Source organism: Mesoplodon bidens (assembly GCF_964165515.1).
Source record: "Mesoplodon bidens genome assembly, chromosome: 4".
NCBI classification, from domain to species: domain Eukaryota; kingdom Metazoa; phylum Chordata; class Mammalia; order Artiodactyla; family Ziphiidae; genus Mesoplodon; species Mesoplodon bidens.
This window is the reverse complement of record NC_138160.1, coordinates 166,658,492-166,682,821: the sequence shown is the minus strand read 5'-3', so window position 1 is coordinate 166,682,821 and position 24,330 is coordinate 166,658,492.

Genomic DNA, 24,330 nt, shown 5'->3' with positions numbered 1-24,330 from the left:
ACCAGTCACATGAACTTTATTTTCCCAGTGAATATAAAAGTTATGTTTACACTATATTGTAGTCTATTAAGTGTGCTATAGCATTATGTCTAAAAAAAGTACATACCTTAGTTAAAACATACTTTATTGCTAAAATGCTAACCATTATCTGACGGTGTAGGGTTGCCAGAAACCTTCGATTTGTAAAAAGCACAATATCTGTTTAGTACAACAAAGTGAGGCACGATAAAACAAGGTATACCCCAACTGAATAACAATTACTCCAATACTCAGTGGCTTAAAACAACAATTTTGTTATGATCACTGATTCTTTGGGTTAAACATTTAGGAAGGTCACAGCAGAAATAGATTTTCTCTGTTTAGAGAAGTCTGGGGCTTAAGCTGGAGAGAAAACATTTGAGGGTGAGTGTCCGGTATCACCTGGAGATATACTCATTCACAAATCTGGCAATTCATTTTAGTTGTCAGCTTAGACCTGAACTTAGACTCTGGAATGGTATACCTACATGTGGTGGCTTTATGTGTCTTGGGCTTCCTCATGGTATGGCTTCCTCAAAATGGTTAGATTCTTACATGGCAATTCAGAGTTCCACAAGTGAGTGTTCCAGTGAGTAAGATGGAAGCTGCATTGGCTTTTATCACCTAGTCTCAGAAATCAAATGATGTCACTTCCGTCCCATTCTGTTAGTTGCAAGCAAATTACAAGCCCACCCAGATTCAAGAGAAGGAGGGAACATAGACTCTACTTCCTGATGGAAGGAATATCAAAGAGTTGCAGACATGTTTAAAACCATTACACATTGGGGGACAAATCTCTCTCCAGAATGCATCCTGAAAGAAAATTATAGAATTGTAAAGGTAGAAACTAATAGAATAGTTTTCTGTTAGTCTAATATTGATAATTATGTGATTTTTAAAAATTACTGGGTATTGGGAGTGGTAGGAGAAATGTTCTTTGATCCATTAAGAAATGGGTAAGTATCCAGTTTCCTTGAAACTTGAAAAGAGGATTTGGAATTTAAGTTTTTAGCATGGCATCTATTTTGCTTTCACTGTAACAATTTTTATGTTCCTCAAACTTTCTCTTTTTGATTAATCCTTAAAAGAAATGCATTAGTATTACTTTTTTGGAGTAAATAATGTAGATATAATATTTTCATAGAAAATTAACATCTATGGAATGAGACTGTGATCTTTGGGAAATTATTTCTTTCATTCTTTAAGCTTTTGGTATTGATTTAGGAATATTTGCTGGCTTATTTTTAAAGAGTCATTCTCCTAAATGATGGTTGAAATTTTGTGTGCTCATCTGTTGCCTTCATGTACATATAACATACATCTCTAGGTTAGTCCCACAGAATATTCCAGTAAGTACAAAGATATCAACCCTGCTCTTATGAAACTTATATTCTTAGTGGAAATATATATACAATAAATAAGTATGTAAAAGAAAGAAAACCATCAGGAAGTCATAAGTTTTATGGTGAAAGAAACATAGGGTGAAAAAAAATAGAGTGTAAGTGAAATAAGGTGATGTGATAGGACTGGGGAGGAGGTATGATTTTGCTTTATATTAGAGTGTCAGGGAAGATCACAATGGCACTGCAATATCTAAGTCAGAACCTGAATGACAAGACAGCTGTAGTTTTGTGAGAAGTCTGGGGGCTAGTGGTGATGAGGATGGTTAATTTTACATGTTTACTTCACTGGACCAAGGAATGTCCAGATAGCTGATGAAACGTTATTTCTGATGTCTGTGAGAGTGTTCTGGAAGAGGTTAGCATTTGATTCAGTAGACTGAGTAAAGAAGTCCATCCTCACCCATGTGGGTGGGTGTCATCCAATCTGTTGAGAGTCTAAATGGCACAGAAGGGTAAAGGAAGGTTGAATTCACCCTTTCTCTTCTTTACCTGGGATGCCCATCTTTTCCTGCCCTCAACATCAGAGCTACTGATTCTCTAGAGTTTAGACTTGGACTAAATTGTACCACTGGCTTTCCTGGTTCTCCAGTTTGCAGAGGGCAGACTGTGTTGGTTCCAGGCCTTCATAACTGCATGAGCCAATTCCTATAGTAAATCTTATACATATGTACCTGTATATGTCCTGTAGGTTCAGTTTCTCTGGAGAACCTGACTAATACAGGGCCTATTTCAAGTAGAACAGCCTCAATCATCACATTTTTTATTGTCTCGACTCCAGCCTCATGGGATAGCTCAGTGTTACTAAAACATGAAATGGTTTCACCTTGCCACACATTAGCACTTCTCCCCTTGCCTATTATTACTCCTCCTTTTCATCAAGAAAAAACAAAATAAAAAATTGAAAAATCAAAACAACTCTTGTGTAAGATCCAATTCAGTTATCAATTGCCTTTTTCTCACCTTCAAGACAGTCAGTTTCCCCACTTTTCAGAATGTTTTACCACTTATATTGCATTACTAGCTTTTTATAAAATTGTTTACTGCTTATTTTTATCACTAAATGGTGAGCTTGACTAGAGAAAATCTGGTTTTTTGGTTGTGTGTATTTGTGTTTGGCCAGTGTTTGGCACATAAAAAAATGTTTCTTTAATGTAGTTCTGAATCCAATACGCAATTTTTTAATGTTAAGAGACTGCTGTTTGGTAGTAAATATTTCCAAATGACTTCAACTCATTCAGTTATACTTGATCATGTATTTTTGTGTCTCCACCAATCCACGGTAGGTGGTATTATGGAAACACACCTGATAATACCCCTGGAACAACTTAAAAACCTGAAGGAGGGTTTAATGAAATGACTGTATTTTTCAGTCAGTGATGAAAAACAACCCGTGAATGAAAGGATTGATATTTGTTTTATGGGATTTGAAGCTTTTCTAACACATTCTACCAACTAATCACCTCCTGTTAAGTGTAAATGTGTTTTCAGTGTCCTGCTATCTGAAAAACTACTCTATTCATTCTTCGGTAATTATAGGTTAGCTTGTCTATTAAGAACCGTGAAATAAAAATAACAGTGATGATAAAACCGTACGTGTACATTCTCATGCAAGAAAAAACCAGGGGAAGAAACATACTGTTTTCCCCTTGTTTTCCTGAAACTCTTGCATCCTAATGTTCCTCCTGTCTTCATCTGCTCCTTTTTTGCCTACCTTGGGTTGTCTTCCTATTTAACTATGGTTCTTATCTAAAGTTTAAACTTTTTTGATTATGTTCTCTCTAAATTCTTGCATTGTTATTTTGGCTTCCAAATTATACAAGAGGCGTGATGATAGTAACAACTGATAACTAGATTACATTTTACAGTTTCTGAAGAAATTTCCACATATATAGTACATAGTTGATGCAGCTTTTATTTGTATGAATGTATTGCCTGTAAAATACTGTTTTAAAATATGTCTGAATTTTACTTTTCTATTTTATCCACCTCCCTTATGTGCTAAGGTTAGTTTCCTGACTCTTCTGCGATGATGAGGTACAGATACCTTCATACTTATGATTATTCTTTATTTGGTCTCATTCCACTTCCCTTACAGAATTCTGTTTACCAATCTTAAAATTTCAAATTCTACCTCTATGAGACATTCTCTCAGCCCTCATAAAGATTTTCATTCTTCCCACTCGAGCATTAGGGGAGCTGATCAAATAAAATTATTATTATATTCCATTATAACTGTTAGAGATTTTTCACATGTTTATAAGTAATATTGGAAATTTCGCAAAAGAAGTAATCTGCATAAGTTAAAAGTCTTATTACTTAAAATATTGTGCAGTGTTTAACAGGGTATACAGTAAACCTTTGTGGCAATTGTTTCATTAAATATTTGGTAAACTAAAATACAAATGAAGAAGATGATTTTGTTTACATGTTCTGATAAAATATAAATGTTATTATATTAAAATCCAGTCATATAAGAACTGGATTTTAATGCTGTAGAGTCCCTGAGTTCCAATAGTCCCACTAAAGCCTGCTTGAAGTCTATAGGTTTTACACAAAGGTAAAGTTTGAATAAATTAACCTTGGATTAGGAACTGTATCCAAAGAATAGATTCAGGGCAGAACCTGAAGACTGAATAACAGCTCTTTGAGAGGTTGTTAATAATACAACAAAGATGCATACTTCTTAATTCTTGTTGAGTTGATGACGTGCTTAATTAGGTGTTGACACATGCATTCAATTGAATTTAGTAATTTATTGAATTACTGATCATTACGGATCATCAGCCTAGAAATTCTTATTTCAGCTAACAGATAGATGTAAACTTAGCATACTTCCTATAATAGGACTTATATTGAATGCCATACATTTTCTTATAAAAATGAGAAGGGAAAATAAATGGTGTCCATTCCCTTTATCATTCAGCATTTTTTCATATCAATCAATATGTAATCAATGAGTGCATCTTAAGTGTGTGACTCTGGTGAACACAGGTCCTATGGTATTTAAGTGAAAGCAGAATCCTTGTAACTTTCAGCCAAGGCAAATGCTTAATGTAATTAATAGAAAAGAACATGTATCTAGGTTTCTTGGCTTGGAGTAGGATTTGCATTTATCCAGGTGGAAAGAGTTCTTCCAATTAAATGCTGTGGCTTAAATAAATTCACATCACTGAAGCAACTGAAGCAAGAGTTATTAAAAGTATCGCTGTTGGGCTTCCCTGGTGGCACAGTGGTTGAGAGTCTGCCTGCCGATGCAGGGGATGCGGGTTCATGCCCCAGTCCGGGAAGATCCCACATGCCGCAGAGCGGCTGGGCCCGTGAGCCATGGCCGCTGAGCCTGCGCGTCCGCAGCCTGAGAGAGGCCACAACAGTGAGAGGCCCGTGTACCGCAAAAAAAAAAAAAAAAAAAAAAAAAAAGTATTGCTGTGCCATCAGAGAACTAAGATGGGGTATGAGGGGTGGAGAGATAGTGCCTTATAGTACATTCACAGACATGCAGTTAGGAATAAAATTCCTAGGTGATAACTGAGGTAGAAATTTATTAGAAAGCCTTAGAAAAATGTAAAAAAAACAATGATAAAGATTCTACCTAAAAAGTCAACTTTGAGAAATTGTAGATGTAGACAGATATTTATGCAATTAAAAATTTAGACCAAATACATCGAAGTGACATCTCAACACAGACTGGCATAAATGATGATAGTAATACCCACAGTAACAAAACAGCATAAAGTAAGTGATATAGAGAGGAACTGTGGTCCTGATAGGTCACACCAAAAAAAATCCTGCCTAACGATTTTCAGTGCTTAAGATATTGGGAAGTTCTGTCAGAAACCCACTCTTTATCATGATTTTATATATAATTAATGCATAAGTAATTAACACAATAAATTAAAATCTCCTGTTATGGAATTCTGTCATTCCTAGTCAGTTGTATTGCTGTTATGATAAAATTTATTCCTAAATAATCTATCCAATAATTAAACAATAAAGATATCTGAACAGGGGGAAACCTCTCTTCTTTATATACTGTTACAGGTCAAGTGAGAAGGTCAGGTTAGAAGTATCCCTAACAGACTTTTGATTGAGTAAGGCTTGTTTTCGTCCCTGCATTATATTTGCACATAAAGCTATGGAGAATATCCTGGTGTGACAGTATTTAAACAAGGAAGCCATTAGACTGGGATGGCTCTAATGCCTTGGTAGTCCACGTAAGCAAGCAAACCAAAGTCTAAGCCAGGGTCAGTGCACACAAATCCAAGAAAACAGAATCTAAGAACAACCAATCACAAACAGCCAACTAGGATTTCCCAAACCAGGCAACTGCTTAAGCTATGACGATTCAAGTGACTTCTTCACTTTGCTTTAGTGTCTTCTCTATGAAAACCTTGCCCCTAGCTCAGTTGAAGCCTTTCAACCACTCTTGTTTTGTCACTGCCCAACTCAAATCCATGTGTGCTCAAATAAACTCTTGAAGATTTTAATGTATCTCAGTTTACCTTTTCACATTGGAGAACATAGCTAATCGTAAGACAAAATTTTCCTTGTAGAAATTAAATCCTATCATAAGGATAAAAACAATCATTCCTTAATATATGCAAAATAATTTAAACTCATATATTATAAAATTCCAGTTTTAATTTCCATAGGAAATTTGAAGTGAGAGTGATCATTGCTATGTGTCAGTTAAGGCATTTTGGTTGCAAAGTACAAAAAATGCAACTCTAATTTATTTAAACAAAAGACATAATCATTATCCCTAGTACTGAGACTTCCAACAATATGTATAAACCTATTGGCTGCTTGATTCAGAGGATCAAACAGTAGCTCTTTCCAGATCTTGATTTTTCATATTAGCTCCAGTCTCAGGCAGACTTCCTCTTTGTGTTTGTAGAGTGGCTGCCACTAGTTCAAGTGCTGCAGGGAAAGAGAATAACTCTGTATGAGAAATCTCAGCAAAAGCTGCCAGATGTCCAGTTGATTCTGATGAGGTCATGTACCCATCCTTGAAACAATCACCGAGGCAGACAAATGTAGGGTTTTTATTGTTCAGGCTTGAGTCACATGCCAGCCAGGTACTTATGAATGAAATTAGTTTCATGGAAACCACATGTATTGAGAGTAGGGAATTTTGCAAAAATGGTTAATGATAACCAAAAACATTTAGTAATCAACTACATGATAGAGCTAGAGTAATGTGGGTACCTTAACAAAGAAGCCTGGAATAGTTTGGCCTTGAGGAATGAATAGACATGACCCTCTTTACTAAATAAGAAAATGGAAACTCAAAGATTCAAAATCTTGACTGGCATGGCCACAAATAAAGTTCCTGTCAGTAAAGATATCTCTTTTAAAAAATAAAAAAGATCATAACAAATGCATACAAACTAATAAAACTTACTTTTACTAAATCATAATTAATCATACTAAATAATTACAGATTAATTTATTCCAGAATCAACTACATATTTCCAAGTTCCAGTTAAATAGGAAAGATGCAGATTATTTTTCTTTTTAATTATATTTTATATTTAGGTTTTGTTTTCTTTGAATGGTTTAGGAAAAGTTAAATTTTAAACACCAGATTATTATTGTGTCCTAAAGATGTTGTATCCTGAGTTTTATTTTTTATAGAGCCTGTTACAAATCTTTGGTGCTTAATCACTTAATTGATTTGATTGATGTGTATTGGATTAAGGCAAAGATCAAACTATTGCTTGTGGTATGATGTAGCAAGGAAATGTGGTCTGGGGTCAAGGAGGAGAGAGCAGGGAAGGGAACTGAGGGGGAAGGAAGAGAGAGAGAAAGGGGAATAGGCTGGAACATGCAATAGCTTCATGTGCCAGATATGAGAGTTTCAACTATTTCTTGATCTATAGAATGTGTGAAGTGTATTTCTGTTAGAATGGAAATGGCTTGCAATGTGAGCTTTCTGCAATATAAAGAAGGCAATTGGTTTTCCATTCATACTTCAGCCTTATCTTTTACCATCAAAGGTGCTTCTATTTTGGTATGAGGTCCTGAAATGTGATGACAACATATGACTTTCACAGACTGAGTAGAATCCAGTGGGTGGTATATACACTCCACACCTGTGTTTCTCTCACACAATTATACTCAGGATAACTTTACATCAGCTATGTTAATGATGTTGTATCATCAAGTGATAACATGATCACAACTTTTGACACTGATTTTCCTAGGTATGGCATCACTTTTCTTTTAAACTTATTACCTTCTTCTTTTCTTCCATTAACTTCATTTTATTTTGACTGTGAAGTTAATTTTCATTAAGGCTGAGTGAAGTACTGAAGGAAAAATATAGACTCTGACAACTTCAACAAGAAAGGGAAAAGAAAAGTGCCAGAAGATTTCACAACAAATGTAAAGGAAGACAAGGCAACATTGACTCTGTAGTTAAAATTAAAAGCAAAGGAAATAGATGGGTGGAGATTCAACTGTGAGGAAATACTGGAGTTTATCTAGTGTTCTTAAAGGGAGGTTGAATGGATCTCTACTTGCTTTTCCTCAGAGCCTATTTTACTTAACACATTAGGTAACTAGGAAATACATAATTAGAATTGTCAGTTAATTTTTAAGAATTATTCTAATTATTCTAATAATTATTTATGGGAAAAAATTGAATTGTAGATAATAAGATGAATGAAACAGAAAGGATTAACTTATTTTACTATGTGATCTACCATAAATTTAGGAGTATATAACTTGAACTTTAAAAAATATTCACTAAAGAAGACTCAGTCTTATTTAAGTAGGTGATTTCTAGAGAATTGCAGCCTGTATGCATGTATGGATATGTGGGTACATATGTGTATATGCTGTATTCTTTCTTTTTAATTCAAGTAATTTTGTGTTGATGTGATTTAAGATTGGAGTGGCCCAGAGTAGCTATTAGCCCATAAGAACTACTTCTTGAAGATCTATTCATTTAATGCTGAGGACAGAATTTTAAAGCCAAGAAAATTAGAAAATGTCAGGCACTATACACCTAATCTTAAGAACTGGTAAACAAGTGAGTAGGTCCTTTACCCTGGAACTTAGTAGCTTAAATAAAATTTGCTAAATGTTGGTACATATTGAAAATGTTCTGTTTGTCTTATGTTCCTAGTATTCATATGTTAAAAGTCTTTCATGTATTTTGAAACAAACAAAAGAATGGGCAGGCATAGGAGCTTTGGGAGCTCAAGAATCTGAAGTGGCCAAATATTTAATATAATTAGAATTTTTAATTTTCCTTCTTTTCCCTGGAAATACTCTTGTAAATTGGGGGATTACATAAAGTTCACATCTCACTAATATCATCAGCATTGTTTTCAATGTATAAATCCAGTAATAGGCTAGAGAATATTATATTGATCTCATCAGATTTGACCTAAATCTGCCTTTTTATTATTATTTTTAAAAAATTTTTATTGAAGTATAGCTGATATACAATGTTATGTTAGTTTCTGTTGTACAGCAAAGTGAATCTGTTATACATATACATATATCCATATATCTTTTTTAGATTCTTTTCCCATATAGGTTGTTACAGAGTATTGAGTAGAGTTCCCTATGTTATACAGTAGTTCCTTGTTAGTTATCTATTTCATGTATAATAATGTGTATATGTCAATCCCAATATCCCAATTTACCACCCCCCCCTTTTCCCCCCTGGTAACCATAAGATTGTTTTCTACATCTGTGACTCTATTTCTGTTTTGTAAATAAGTTCATTTGTACTGTATTTTTTTTTTTTCTTTTTTTTTTACGGTATGCGGGCCTCTCACTGTTGTGGCCTCTCCCGTTGCGGAGCACAGGCTCCGGACGCGCAGGCCCAGCGGCCATGGCTCACGAGCCCAGCCGCTCCGCGGCATATGGGATCCTCCCAGACCGGGGCACGAACCCGCATCCCCTGCATCCGCAGGCGGACTCTCAACCACTGCGCCACCAGGGAGGCCCTGTACTGTATTTTTAAGATGCCACATATAAGTGATATCATATGATATTTGTCTTTCTCTGACTTACATCACTCAGTATGACAATCTCTAGGTCATTCCATGTTGCTGAAAATGGCGTTATTTTGTTATTTGTTATGGCTAATATTCCATTGTATATATGTACCACATCTTTATCCATTCCTCTGTCAATGGATGGACATTTAGTTTGCTTCCATGTCTTGGCTATTGTAAATAGTGCTGCAATGAACATTGGGGTGCATGTATCTTTTTGAAGTATGGTTTTCTTTGGATATATACCCAGGAGTGGGATTGCTGGATCATATGGTAGCTCTATTTTTAGTTTTTTAAGAAACCTCCATTCTGTTCTCCATAGTGGTTGTATCAATTTACATTCCCTCCAACAGTGTAGAAGGGTTCCCTTTTCTCCACACTCATTTCAGCATTTATTGTTTGTAGATTTTTGATGATGGCCATTCTGACTGGTGTGAGGTGATACCTCATTGTAGTTTTGATGTGCATTTCTCTAATAGTGATGTTCAGCGTCTTTTCATGTGCTTTTCAGCCATCTGTATGTCGTCTTTGGCGAAATGTCTATTTAGATCTGCCCATTTTTGATTGGATTGTTTGTCTTTTGATATTGAGCTACATGAGCTGTTTGTACATTTTGGAGATTAATCCCTTGTTGGTCACTTCATTTGCAAATATTGTTTTCCTATTGTTTAGGTTGTCTTTTCATTTTGTTTATGGTTTCCTTTGCTGTGCAAAAGCATTTAAGTTTAATTAGGTCCCATTTGTTCCGAATTTAAGGAAACAATCCCATTTACCATCAAAAAGAATAAAATACCTAGGGATAAACCTACCTAAGGAGGCAAAAGACCTGTACTCAGAAAGCTATAAGATGCTGATGAGAGAAATCAAAGATAACACAAACAGATGGAGAGATATACAATGTTCTTGGATTGGAAGAATCAATTTTATCAAAATGACTATAATACCCAAAACAATCTACAGATTCAATGCAATCCCTATCAAATTACCAATAACATTTTTCACAGAATTAGAGCAAAAAATTTTACAATTTGTATGGAAACACAAAAGACCCCAATTAGCCAAAACAGTCTTGAGAAAGAAGAACAGAGCTAGAGGAATCAGGCTCCCTGACTTCAGACTATCCTACGCAGCTACAGTCATCAAAACAGTATGGTACTGGCACAAAAACAAATATAGATCAATGGAATGGGATAGAAAGTTCAGAGATAAAACCATGCACCTATGACCAACTAATCTGTGACTAAGAAGGCAAGACTATACAAAAGATATTGTCTTCAATAAATGGTTCTGGGAAGACTGGACAGCTACATGTAAAAGAATGAAATTAGAACACTCCCTAACACCACACACAGAAATAAACTCAAAATGGTTTAGAGGCCTAAATGTAAATCTGGATACTATAAAACTCTTAGAGGAAGACATAGGCAGAACACTCTCTGTCATAAATCGAAGCAGGATCTTTTTTGATTCACCTCCTTGAGTATTGAAAATAAATCTTCCCTTTCAAAAGAGTGAATTTCTTTTTGTATTTTTATAATAAAAATTTGGAAAACTTTAAAATGTAATCATAAAATAATATTGGAAGCATTCATAATCCTGATATTTAGAGAAAATATTTAAAAAGTTAATAAAAACCTTTGTATAAATATCAATTTTTTAATTTACATTGAGTTCATATTATATATGTTTTTGGTATTTTGCTTTAAAATTTTATTGTAGATAATTTCCTGTCTCATAGAATATTATTCTTAAGATCATTTTAATGAATAATGATATTTCAGACTTTGAATATGCTATAGGTTATTTAAAAGTTCACAGAATTTGAATATGTTGGGTTTCTTCATTTTAAAATAAAATTATCTGTATCTGGGTGCATTAAACTTTGCAAATCAGATCATTTTTGATATTCATATGTATAAAAGCAACCTAAAAGATGCTAACTGGTGATGACTTTTTAGATACAATACCAAAGCACAATCCATGAAAGAAATAACTGATAAACTGGACTTCATTAACATTAAAACCTTTTGATCTGTGAAAGATAACATCAAGAGAGTGAGAAGACAACTCATAGACTGGGAGAAAATATTTTCAAAAGACACATCTTATAAGGGAGTGGTATCCAAAATACACAAAGAACCCTTAAAACTCAACAGTACGAATGAAACAACCTGATTAAAAACTGGACCAAAGACCTTAACAGACATCTTACCAAATAAGATATATAAATGGCAAATAAGAATATGAAAAGATGCTTCACATCATATGTCATCAGGGAATTACAAATTAAAACAAGATACCACTACACACGTATTAGAATGGCCAAAATTCAAAACACAACACCAAATGCTGACAAGGATGTGGAGCAAGAAGAACTTTCATTCATGGCTGATGGGAATGCAAAATGGTACAAGCCACTTTGGAAGATAGTTTGGCTTTTTTTTTTTTTTTAATAAAACTAATCATACTCTTATATAATCCAGCAATCAAGCTTCTAGGTATTTTTCCAGAGGAGTTGAAAACTTACGTTGAAGACTTAGGCCCACACAAAAACCTGTACATGGATGTTTATAGCAACTTTGTTCATAATTGCCAAAACTTGAAAGCAACCTAATGTTCCTCAGTGATGAATGGGTAAATAAACTGTGGTATATCCAGACAATACAATATTATTCAGCACTGAAAATAACAACAACAACAACAAAAACAGAGCTTTCAAGCCTCAAAAAGCCATGGAGAAAACTTAAATGCATATTACTAAGTGAAAAAAGTCAGTTTGAAAAGACTATGTACAGTATAATTCCAACTACACGTCATTCTGGAAAAGACAAAACTATGAAGGCAATAAAAAGATCAGCGGTTGCCAGGGGTTAAGAGAGAGTGAGGGATGAATAGGCTTAGCACAGAGGATTTTTAGGGCAGTGCAAATACTCTGTGATACTATAATGATGGACATGTATCATTATACATTTGCCCACACCCATAGAATAAACACCACCAAGAGTGAACTGCAATGTAAACTATGAACTTTGGGTGATTATGACGTGTCAATGTAAGGTTCATCAGTTGTAACAAATGTACCATTATGGTGGGGAATGTTGGTAATGGGAGGGGCTGTGTGTGTAGGACGCCATGGAGTATATGGGAAGTCCCTGTACCTTTCCCTCTGCTTTGATGTGAATCTAAAACTGTTCTAAAATATAAAGTCTTAATTTAAAAATAATGGTAACTGGATAGACAAAAATTATATCACATTTTAATTAGTATTTAAGTATAGTGTACTGAATTTTGTTTCATAATTGCATATTTACATAATTTGCCCTATTTTTCTATTGCTTTTTAGTATTTTTTTCAGTATGTATATTCAGTTATAAGATCTACTAGGACTTTGAGATTTTATGAAGACTACTTTTGTGAATAAAAAATAATTAAGTAAATTCATATCCTATTTGTGAGGTGGTAGCCACTTTACCCTTCTTGCTAAAGACATCATTTGCAAAAATTGATCTTGTCCAAGGTATATAATATAGGATTATAGTGTCATTGCAAAGGGCAAGTCAGTATTAATCATTGAGGAGATAGTCTAAGTTAAGCATCTTCAGTAGAACTTTTTATTGCTACACTTTGTTTTAGAATTTCAGATTTGCTATTATATTTTGATAATGTATCAAACATAGTTCAACATGAAATTGAGATGAGACAGAAACCTTTTCAGGGTGAAAATTATTTTGACACACCAAAAGCTTCACATCATTATGTTCCTAGGCATGCTCATGAATACGCTGGGTTGTCTAAATCATCACAGGTCTGTTCCAAAGAAACAAAAAACAAAGCCAAAATAAAGCCCAAAGAAACAAACCAAAGAACTTGAGCTTCTCTGCAGATACTGTGTTAGTCATGCAGGACTACCATAACAACCTACCACAGACTGGGTGGCTTAAACAGCAGAAATATATTCTGTCATAGATCTGGAGCCTAGAAGTCCAAGATCAAGGCGCTGGCAGAACGGGTTTCTGGTGAGACCTCTTCTGTCTTTCAGAGGGCCACCTTCTTGCTCTGTCCTCATATGGCCTTTTCTCTGTGCTTGGGCTTAGAGAGACAGAAGAGAAGAGAGAGAACATGCATGAGGTAGCGCTAGCTCTCTTCCTAAAAGGACACTAGACCTGTCGGATTAGGGCCTACCCTTTTGGCCTCATTTAGCCTTCCTTAAAGGCCTCATCTCCAGATACAGTCACATGCGGGGCAGTGGGTAGAGCTTGAACATAGGAATTTTGAGGAGACACGTTTCATTCCGTAACAGTTATTTAGAACTTTTGCTAAACTAATTGATACTATATAAGGGAAAGAAGAGATTCTGAACAACTGGATTTGTAATAAGTAAAATTTCTAAAATATCAACTAGGAATCTATATCAAAATAAGCAGAGTATTGCAATAAACAAACCCGCTTCCCTCCATAAAGAGTTCGCCGCAACAAATGGTAGCTTTACATAATCCCGGGTGACAGGATATTATAGCATCCTCTCTTGCTCCTCAGGAACATTGCAGCACAATTGACGAGAGTAGGCAAAAATGTGCACTTTATTTTAAAATGTATAATGTGTGTAAGCCTATATCAGGACTTTTGAAGGATAACTTAAATCCTTCATTGTGTCAAAGTAAATGCAGCAAATGCCAGTTTATCTTTTTTTTTTCCTTCTGCTTATAATAACTTCTTATACATTTACAGAACAAAATTATTTGAAATGTAGTCCCTAGGAGCCATCTGCCACTCTCATTCTCAGATTTTGTTGGGTCAACTCAGAAGTTTTCCTGTAAGAAAATGTACTCCTCTAAGACCATTCGAACAGATGGTTGTTATTTTGATGGTTTCCTAGATTATTCTGTGTTTTAAATGTATTGCTGAACATCTCAGAAAGTGCCCACTGAGAAAGTGATTTTTTTCTTTGCTTTCTGTTTTTTAATTTCCATCCACCTGAAACATCTATTCATGAAAATGACTTTATGGGAAAATTGTGACATGCCCTAAGGCAGTCCCATTACATTATCTGCCTTGTAGCCATACTCTAAGCAGAAGCAGATCTAGTGGCCTAACAGAGTTTCAGATTTAGCAAAATCGTATGCTGTATTTTTTCTTTGACTATTTTCAGGGTAATGTTCTTCTTTCCTTCATCCACAACTATATTAGAATGGTAGTCTTCAAAATGAGTATCCCCTTTCTTCATACAGATTTTAGTATGTTCTAATATAAATTAGTGTCTGTAGGAATAAATTAAAGACAAGTTAATTTCACATAAGTGTAAAAAAGGTTTTTTAAACCCTCATGGCTCTAGGAGTAAAAAATTGGCTTTGGAGATGTTAAATCCTCATTGACCTATGTGTTAGATCAAAGGTTAGCTAACTTTTAGAAGTTTTATTAGACTTTTGAGATTCCTTTTTTAGACCTGATATTATTATTTCTATTATATTGATAAAATCAAAAAATCAAGTATTTCCACTTTATTTGTAACTTGTTCTATTGAATGTGGATTCTTTATTATTTAAAAAAAATAGTAAAAATTATTAAAAGGAAATAAAAATGAGAGGCGGATATAAGGAAAAGAGTTGATAAAAGTCAATTTTTAAAAATCATAATATACCATTCATGGTTACAAAGTTAATATTACCATGCTTTAAAAACATCCCTATTTAAAACAGAGGTTTGATGTTTCCATGAATCCCAAGGTTGGTCATCACGCTTAAAGAAATGGAGAAATCATTCCATGTTGCACTTGAACTTTATGGAGCGTTTTACAGTATCATTTAACTAGTTTCAGGTTTTATGTCTATCATAGTAGTTGTCCTCCCACACAGATATGGTAAAAATAGTGCAGTGGGAATAAGTCTGTAGATCAAGTTTTAAAAGGCACTGTAGGAATCACATAACCCAACAAATTTGGTATATGACACTTCCCCTATGAATTATTCATGACTAGAGGAGTGCTGAATCATTTACTGCATTCACCAGTGGGGTACTTCCAAAACGCTGCATGAATAATCATTGCACATTTGTGACCAGAAAAGTAAATATAAGAGAGAAATAGTTTTTCATTTTATCTGCTTTTGCATAACCATTTTAATGTCTAAAGAATGCTAGAGGTGCAAGATGCAGAGGTTCTCTTCAACTTCATCAGCTGTACTGAATGTGTTATTTTTACAGAATAATACATTATGTTGTAAGCAGTAGAAAGACTATATTCTTTTTTTTTTTTTTTTTTTTTGCGGTACGCGGGCCTCTCACTGTTGTGGCCTCTCCCGTTGCGGAGCACAGGCTCCGGACGCGCAGGCTCAGCGGCCATGGCTCACGGGCCCAGCCGCTCCACGGCATGTGGGATCCTCCCAGACCGGGGCACGAACCCGTGTCCCCTGCATCAGCAGGCATACTCTCAACCACTGTGCCACCAGGGAAGCCCGAAAGACTGTATTCTTAATTAATGGGTTCCACTCTGAAGCACTTTAAAACTTGGTTCTTGTCAATCCATACCTTTAAATTGCTACTACTAAAATCTTGGCTATTTTCAAATAGAAAGAATAAGCAAAACCCATGAGAAATGGTGGGGCTGGTAGTAGGCGTAGGGGAGCAAAATATGCCACCCCTAAATGGGTTTCTTTGGTGTGAGGATTAATTTAGACTGATTATTTTTAAGGCCCAAAAGGCTCAGAAAGAACCTTTGACCTTCCCCCTAACTGTTTGAAAGAATGTAAATAGAGGACCTGTACCAGGAAGGGAGTTGTCACCAGAGATAACTATAGTATGAACTAGGTGGACAGGAGGAACCTAGGAAAGTCTGTTTGTTCAAAGTCCTCTCTGTGTTTCATTGTCTTTGCACAGCCCAGTAAACATTTGTTTACCAAACATTTGCTTTTCCATCTCCATGTAAATTGCCTTCCTCCCCTTTGAAGTCCCAAGTCACTACCCTAACATCCTCTTTTGTCTTTAACTGAAGATGGTATTTAAGGTGAGAGCTTGGGCCATTTTCATGAGTTACTCAGTTTTCCTGGGTCTCTCCCATGTAAACATGATATTCAACTTTTGTTTGATTTTCTCCTGTTAATCTGTCTCATGTCAATTTAATTCATAGACCAGCCATAAGAACCTAGAAGGGTAGAGGAAAATTTCTTCTTCCCTGACATAGGGTTCCCTATAATATTCTCCATACATAGCTGCTTTTTGTTCTGTCTTATTTTTGTGGAATACAACATTTGCTGAGAGGTCTAATTTCAAACTTTCTTTTAGGGCACTACTGTCCAGGAGAATTATAATGGGAAACACAAATATGAATCACATGTAATTTAAAAACTTTCAGAACTGTACTGCTTATTTATAGCTAAAATTATTTTAATGTTTTATTTTAACAAAATGTAAAAATATTGTCATTTAAACACCTAATCAATATACAAATTGAGATGTTTTACATTGTTTTTGTACTAAGATGTCAATATCTACTTTGTGTTTTAAACTTACAGCACATCTCAATTCAGACTAGCAACACATTTCAAGAGCTCAAAAGCTACAAATAACTAGAGGCTACCATATTGCATGCAAAGTTCTAGGTACTCGAACATGACATATTTATAACTTCTGATTATCCCAATAGATATGTGGAAATTGAGAGACGAGTCAGGATCTCAGGTTTAAAAATCTAATAACACTTCAAAAGCAAAGGAGAGGTAGGTTACTAGCTAAGAACATACAACCCAGCCTCATTATTTATGTATAAAATCAATAAGAGTGAAAATTTTTGTGACTTAACAGAGTAAAATCCTAGGTCGTAACTAACAAAGCTGTCAGCTCTGCAAGTAAATCAGAAGTTTGAAATGAGTTATTCGTATCTGACAGTGAATGAAGTAAGCAGAGATCCTAATCACCTGGGGAGAGTATAGAGGGGTCAGAATGGCATAGAGATGCAACGAAAATTAGTTAGAAATAAAAAAGTCTCAAAACTTAACCAAAAAATATCCTTAGGAGTTAGGTTTATACCTACATTTAATTAACTGCAATTCCCAGGAAAGACTAGAGAAAATGGTCTACCTTTTGATACCTTATTAAAAACTCACTCAAATGAGTTAACTGAGTCTTATAATATTGCTGAGGTATTCCAGAAGAAAAAAAATATAAAAATGTTGATTTTTCCCTATTTTTAGTTTTATGTACTGTACAAATCACCTAATTTTTTAAAAGAAAATTCTACATGTTACAGCAAAACTGCCCAGGTAACACAGGCTTTACCAACATATCCTAAGTATTATGTTGGCATTTCTTTTCCATCTCATCTTAGTGGTTTTGATTATTCCCACAGCGTCTATGATCAGCAGTAGGACAAAGGCAAAGCTTAAAGTAAGATCCTATCAAATGTAGCAAAATTAATATGTTAAGAATGAACACACATGCATTTTCTCAGGAATATAATCAGGGAGCTTCTTTCTTTGGAAATATGATTTATTATTTCATAATATAGATGGAAAGTGCAGTCTTGTATGTAGGAAGTAAAATATGTGTATGTTTTACTTTTTGTCCTACTAAATCACCTCTAAAAGCCAGATGTTCTGGAAGAACAATTTATAATGAGTCATTCTTTAAAATTTCTCCTGAATGAGAATACTGAATTTCTCTGCAGGGCTAAATAAAACTTCAGTATTGTAGTACCAAGTATTTACCAGGGTCCCCAAATTTATCCAGTCACCTTTACTATTTAGAATCTCATGCGTAGAATAGTGACAGAAGAATTATATACCGTTCTTTTGACAATGTAGCTTCTTAAATCTTTTGAATCTGTTTTAAAGTTATATCAGTAGATAACAGCAATTAGTTCAGCTCTTTTTGTAGAAACTGTAATAGATGTGTGAGGCTTTTTCCTATATGTGTGGCTTCTCTGGCACAAACAAATCTATTTGGCATCTTCTTCAGAAGGTAGTGTCTGTATGTAGCCTATGAACATTATGTAAAAATAATTCTCACCTATAGTTTAATGGAATTGTTATCACACAATAAGTAAATTTTCTGAATTATGGTATGAAACATTAAAGGGGTTTTCTTTTTCCTTTTTGATTTTTATAGTATAGTAGGAATCCTGTTTTCCCTGTGAAAATAAAATAACTAATACTTAGTAATCTTTTAAAAGTTTGTCTTCTGTTAACATGCAATACATTTGCTGACCCCTAGGGTCCTGGACACCTTTTCTAGTCATTTCCCTCCATGCCCTGTCCGACCTCAAGGCCAAATTTCTAGACCATTGTATTCATCTTACTATCCTTATAACTGTTGTATTTCCAAAATCTTAAACTCTTTAACTGAAATCATCTGTCCTTCCAACCTTCAAATTCCCTCACTGGCATTGTTACTGAACCTAGCTGTTGACCTCCCCTCCCACTTCAAACCCCTCCCTCATCCCCTCCCATTAACTTCTATACTACCTCTATTCCTCCACCACCAATGACTTTAGAGCTTTGAGCTCCCTTAATAGGTTATTTTGTAGCTGGCTTTCCTTTCTTGTTTATCTAGCCTGGACATATTCATCACTCATTTCAATCGTGCTCTTATCAGACTTTCTATTCTTTTGTTCCCCTTTATCGACCATCACAGAAAATTTGCCATTGAACACAGGGATTAGTCCAAGCATATTATTTGTCTTGTCCTCATGTCAGTTGCTGAGGACCACTAGAGAAGCACTACAAAGCCATGCTGATCAGGTCCATTAGGGCTATGAGTATAGAAGCTTCCCTCCTAACTGCATTCTTAATAATGCCTGACAGTCTTTTTCTTTTCTGCTTATTGTCTCCAGTTACTCTTTTTTTGACGTGGCTGTTCTAGTGTTATCAAGCTCAGATGACATCCACAGATGTCTTGGACTATTTCCTGACTGAGAAAACAAGTCAACAATGACAAAATGCCTTAGCTGCCTCTCCTCAACCTCTAACACAGATCCTTCACATTCAGTGATACTAGTATTTGTCTCTCTTTAATTTCTCCAATTTCAGAAAATGAAATGCCTTTGATCTTTTTGGGTTAGTTCTCCAACCATGTTCTTGATCTCTTTTCCTCCCACGTACTTTAGGATCTTAATTCATCAAACTTTCCCTCACTTTCTTGGATCTGCAAATACTCCTTTCCCACAGACCCTTTCTTAAAGCAAACTAAAATGTTTACTGTCCCTGTCATAAGTAATCCCTCCTGCAATGCTATATTTCCTGCAAGTTAAATTCCCATCTTTGTCCTATTCACATTCATATTTTAAAAATGACTGATTTCCCCATTTCTCACTTATCACGTTGCCTACTGTAATCCATCTTCTTTCTATTTCATCCATTTACTCAAATACTCTTTGGAGTATTGAATATCGTACTCCCTATATGTCTGTTCCAATGGACTTTCCCTAGTGTTTATTTACCTGGACATTTAAAAATCATGCACATGGGACCACCATGACATTCTTAAAACTCTCTCCTTCTTTCTATAAGTTGAACTCTTACTTCTTCTCCTACATGACTACTGATAAATCTATTCATTGAACAAAGTGATCAATCCTTTTTATTCGGCTTGTCCCTTCAATGCTGGTATATTCTCCCTGGTTCAACCCTTGGCAATTTACTTCTGCAATTTGACATTTTTTCAAATGTCAAAAGTGACCTTGTTGGATCTGGGTGTTTTCTGTGAGATTGTTTATATTCACAAGAGAACGTAACACCCTTAGCTGTGAGTGCCAGGTCAGCTCCTAACAACACCAAACCCTTGCTGTTGAGTCAGCCAGTTCCTGGGTATAAGTGGCTGTTTTTCTCTTTTTCAGCAGCAACAGTGGTAGTGATGCCCATAACAGATAATACATTTGGTGCTTATGCTGGTACTGTTTTAATTGATTGATATATATTATATCTTTTAATCCTCACAACACTACAAGGTAAGTACTATGATTTTTCTTTATTTTACAGATGAGGAAATTAAGACCCCAGGAGAGGGAGTAACTTAAGAAAGTGACAAAACTGATAATTTGTAGAAACCAGCTATATCAGCTACTTCTTACATACCACTGCATAGCTTCCAAACTGCACTTGTCTCCAGGACTTGGCTGCTTATTTTGCATTAGCTTCCTTGTGGTTGATTCTCACAGGCACAGCTCAGCAGTATCTTGCCTTCTGCACATGCATGCTGTATTTCTCTTGCTTCCTGCCCCAGGTCATCTCTGCTGCCACTGAGGGTCGCTTGGTTACCTCTGTATGAGCAAGCTGGAAGGAGAATTAAAGGATAATTGTACATGAAAATTAAAGGTTTTGGAGTAAATATTTCACTAATGTTGTTGAGACCTTGTGAAATAGTCTCCTTTTCTTCTTCTACATGGACTATTCTGAAATGCAAAGTTTAAATGGCCTCTTAGAGGATTCTCCTTTAATCAGGGTGTCAAGTGTGCTTGATTTAATATTGAATGATTGCTTTCCCTACATCCATGACTCACTCAAATTTCTCCTCACTTCAGCTTCCCTGGAATTGTACTCCCTAATAAGCTAGTAGTATACAAGCTTTTATACCAGGTTTTGCTGTTTGGAGAAGCCAGGCAGTCTGAATCCAGAGTGTGAAAACTCCACCTGGATCGTCCAGCCTCCTTGCTTATCCAATACAGCATAGAGGTTGCAAACCTCAGCTTTAAGAGAAAATCTCAGTTGGAGTCTGGATATTGCCTCTTATAAGCAGTGTGACCTTGAGCAATTTATTTGATCTTTCTTACCCTGTCTTAAAAGTTGTGGATAGCAGTACAGTTGACACTTCAGCAACACAGGTTTAAACTGCACAGGTCCACTTATACTGGATTTTTTTCAATAAATATGTACTACAGTACATGCAATTGGAGGTTGGTTGAATCAGTGGATGTGGAACCACAGATACAAAGGGCTGATGGTAAAGTTATACGTGGATTTTTGACTGTTTGGGGTGGGGAGGTCAGTGCCCCTAAGCCCTACGCTAGTTCAAGGCTCAACTATACTAACTTTAAATAGCACTACCTCCGTATCAACAGTTACGACAAATTTAATAATGTTTGCTCTGACTAGCACACTAACACATAATAGCATACAGATCTTCCCTCACTTATGATGGGGTTATGTCTCAGTAAACCCATTGTAATTTGAAAATATTGTAAGTCTGAAAATGCATTTACTACACCTATCCTACTGAGCATCATAGCTTAGCCTAGCCTGCCTTAAACGTGTTCAGAACACTTAAATTAGCTTACTGTTGAGCAAAATGGTCCAACACAAATCCTATTGTATAATAAAGTGTTGAATATCTCATTTAATTTATTGAATACTGTACCGAAAGTGGAAAACAGAATGGTCACATGGATACAGAATGGTGGTAAGTGTATTGGTTCTCTACCCTCACGATGGCATGGCTGACTGGCTGCTGTGGTTCGCTGCCACTGCCCAGCATCACAAGAGAGCATTGTACCACATATTGCTAGCCCAGGAAAATCAAAATTCAAAATTTGAAGTATGGTTTCTACTGAATGCATATTGCTTTTGCCCCACCGTAAAGTCAGAAAATTTTCAGTCGAGCCATCATAGGTCAGGGACTATTGGTGTAAGGATTATCTTTATTATCATTGTTAATATCCCTCCAAACCTGCTCCTCCTCCTGTGTTTCAATGTTTGTTAGTGTTAACGCTATAACCCACCTCCCAAACTAAACAAATCTTAAGGAAATCACTGCCCCTTCCATCTGCTTCAGCCCTTTCTCCCTGAAAATTTCCACCACATAATTGCTCAGTAAAGCAGTACTTATTTTACCTCTCAGATTTCCTCTCACATGAATTTTTAAAATTAACCTTGTTATCTTCATTTTGATAGCCCTAGCCCAGGTCTTTCCAGTATCTCACCATAATTTGCAATAGCAGCATGCCAAGCCAAGTGATTTTCCTTGCCTATTCTCTTTCTTTCATCACTATCTATCCTTTACTGAGTTTTTTAAACCACAGCCACATTTCAACACTAATACTACTGGACTGTAATTGATACTTATTTCTCTATGGTTCTCAAGGGTTTATCAACCTTGGCCCTGTTGACATTTTGGGATGGATAATTATCCATTGTGAGGGAAAATATTTGTTGTGTGTGCAAAATGTCCTTTACATTGTAGGACGTTTAACAGAATCTCTGGCCTCTATCCAGTGGATGGCAGTAGAGCCCTCTCCCCAGTCATGACAAAGACTAATGTCTCGAATAATGTCTCCAGACATGGCCTTGGGTCCCCTGAGGGGAAACTCATCCTGATTGGACATCCTTTATGGACAGAGGTTGTGTTTTATTGACAGAAATTTCTGACCCAAAGTACCGTGTTTGAAATGTGACAGATGTTCAAGGAATGCATGAATAAATGAATGAATGAGATTCTTTCTAAAGTCTTCATTTTTAATCTCAGGGGCCACCCTTTTGTCTGTGCTTCCATGGCTTTTGCATTTTGCTGTGCATGTATCCTTTTCCCCAGTTACACTGTGTGATTTCCTTATATCCTCAGCACCCATAGAATGAATGGAATATAGTATGTTCTCAATAAATACTCAATTACATTTAATTAGTAAATTAGCATCTATGAATATGTTCAGACCATACATTTTTAAGGTACTATATAATAACAACTGTATCCTATCACAGCATGCAAGCTTTCCCTTTGTGGTACTTATGCCAACTATAATTAACACTAATTATGTACTTGTTTAATATCTGTCTCTGTAAGTTATGTGAGAGTGAAGACCATGGCTGCCTTTTTTTGTTTTGCCTCCCAGGTGGCTGAACACAGAATCTTGTGCAGAGTACATAGTCAGTAAATTGTAAATCCTTGTCCAATGAATGAATGCATTAAACAAATTTATACTGCTGCCAAATGAAACAGAAAATTTATGTTCTTGGAGAATTTGGCTCAATATATGTATCGTGGTTCACTGATTTATATGATGCAGCAGTATTTGAACCTATATTATATTATGCAGTTTTAGAAAGTTTCATCTTTGTCAAATTAGTGAAAAAGTAATTTGCCCCTCTAAATCACTTCACAAAATAGAGAACTTGAGGCTGTCATAAGTCAATACAGTTGTTTGATATCCCAGGCTTGCAATTTCCTGTAGCTCAACATGTTCATTTTTTTTCTAGTACTAATGAATTAGCCCACAATCTTAATTGACATATTGACCTTGAAAACTCCAGAAAATGATCTCATCTGCCAGCTTCATTATCTATGGCTTTATTAGCCAAGGAAATTTGACAATAAAACATGAAACAGTCATAATTAATCTACATACTGATGCCATAAATTATACTTCTATCAAATAAAAGTAACCAGTGTAATCCTGAACACTGGATCTCACAAAAATATTTTGGTCTCATACTCCAAATATAATGGCTTTGTTCTGTTATTGTCTGAAACTACCTGTTAACCCATACTTTTTAAAATCTCAAAAACGAATGTTGTATAAGCATTTCAGAGAACAGGATATTGTTTAAAACCTTAAATTTAGTGTCTTTTGAAGAATGTTCCCACATCAGAGGAAGCCAGCATGCTATCTTAAAGAATATTAAAACTAAGAGGAAAAAAAAATTCTCTTCTTATACATATTGCTGTGTATTTTCTTTCCTTACCATGGATTCCTGTAGTTCTCAGTGGGGATCCCAATTTTAGAATATGCAGTAGACAACTGTACTATAGAAGCTAAAGCTCAAAATTGTTCAGGAGAAGCTGAGATATGGCCTTTCATTTGACAAGAAATTGAAAGCAAAAAAATCATAGTAAATAGCCTATAATAAATGACCTCTAATGGAAGTATTTCATGTTTTTTACTAACTGACTTAGAAAGTTCTGATGGAAGTATTATGCCAAAA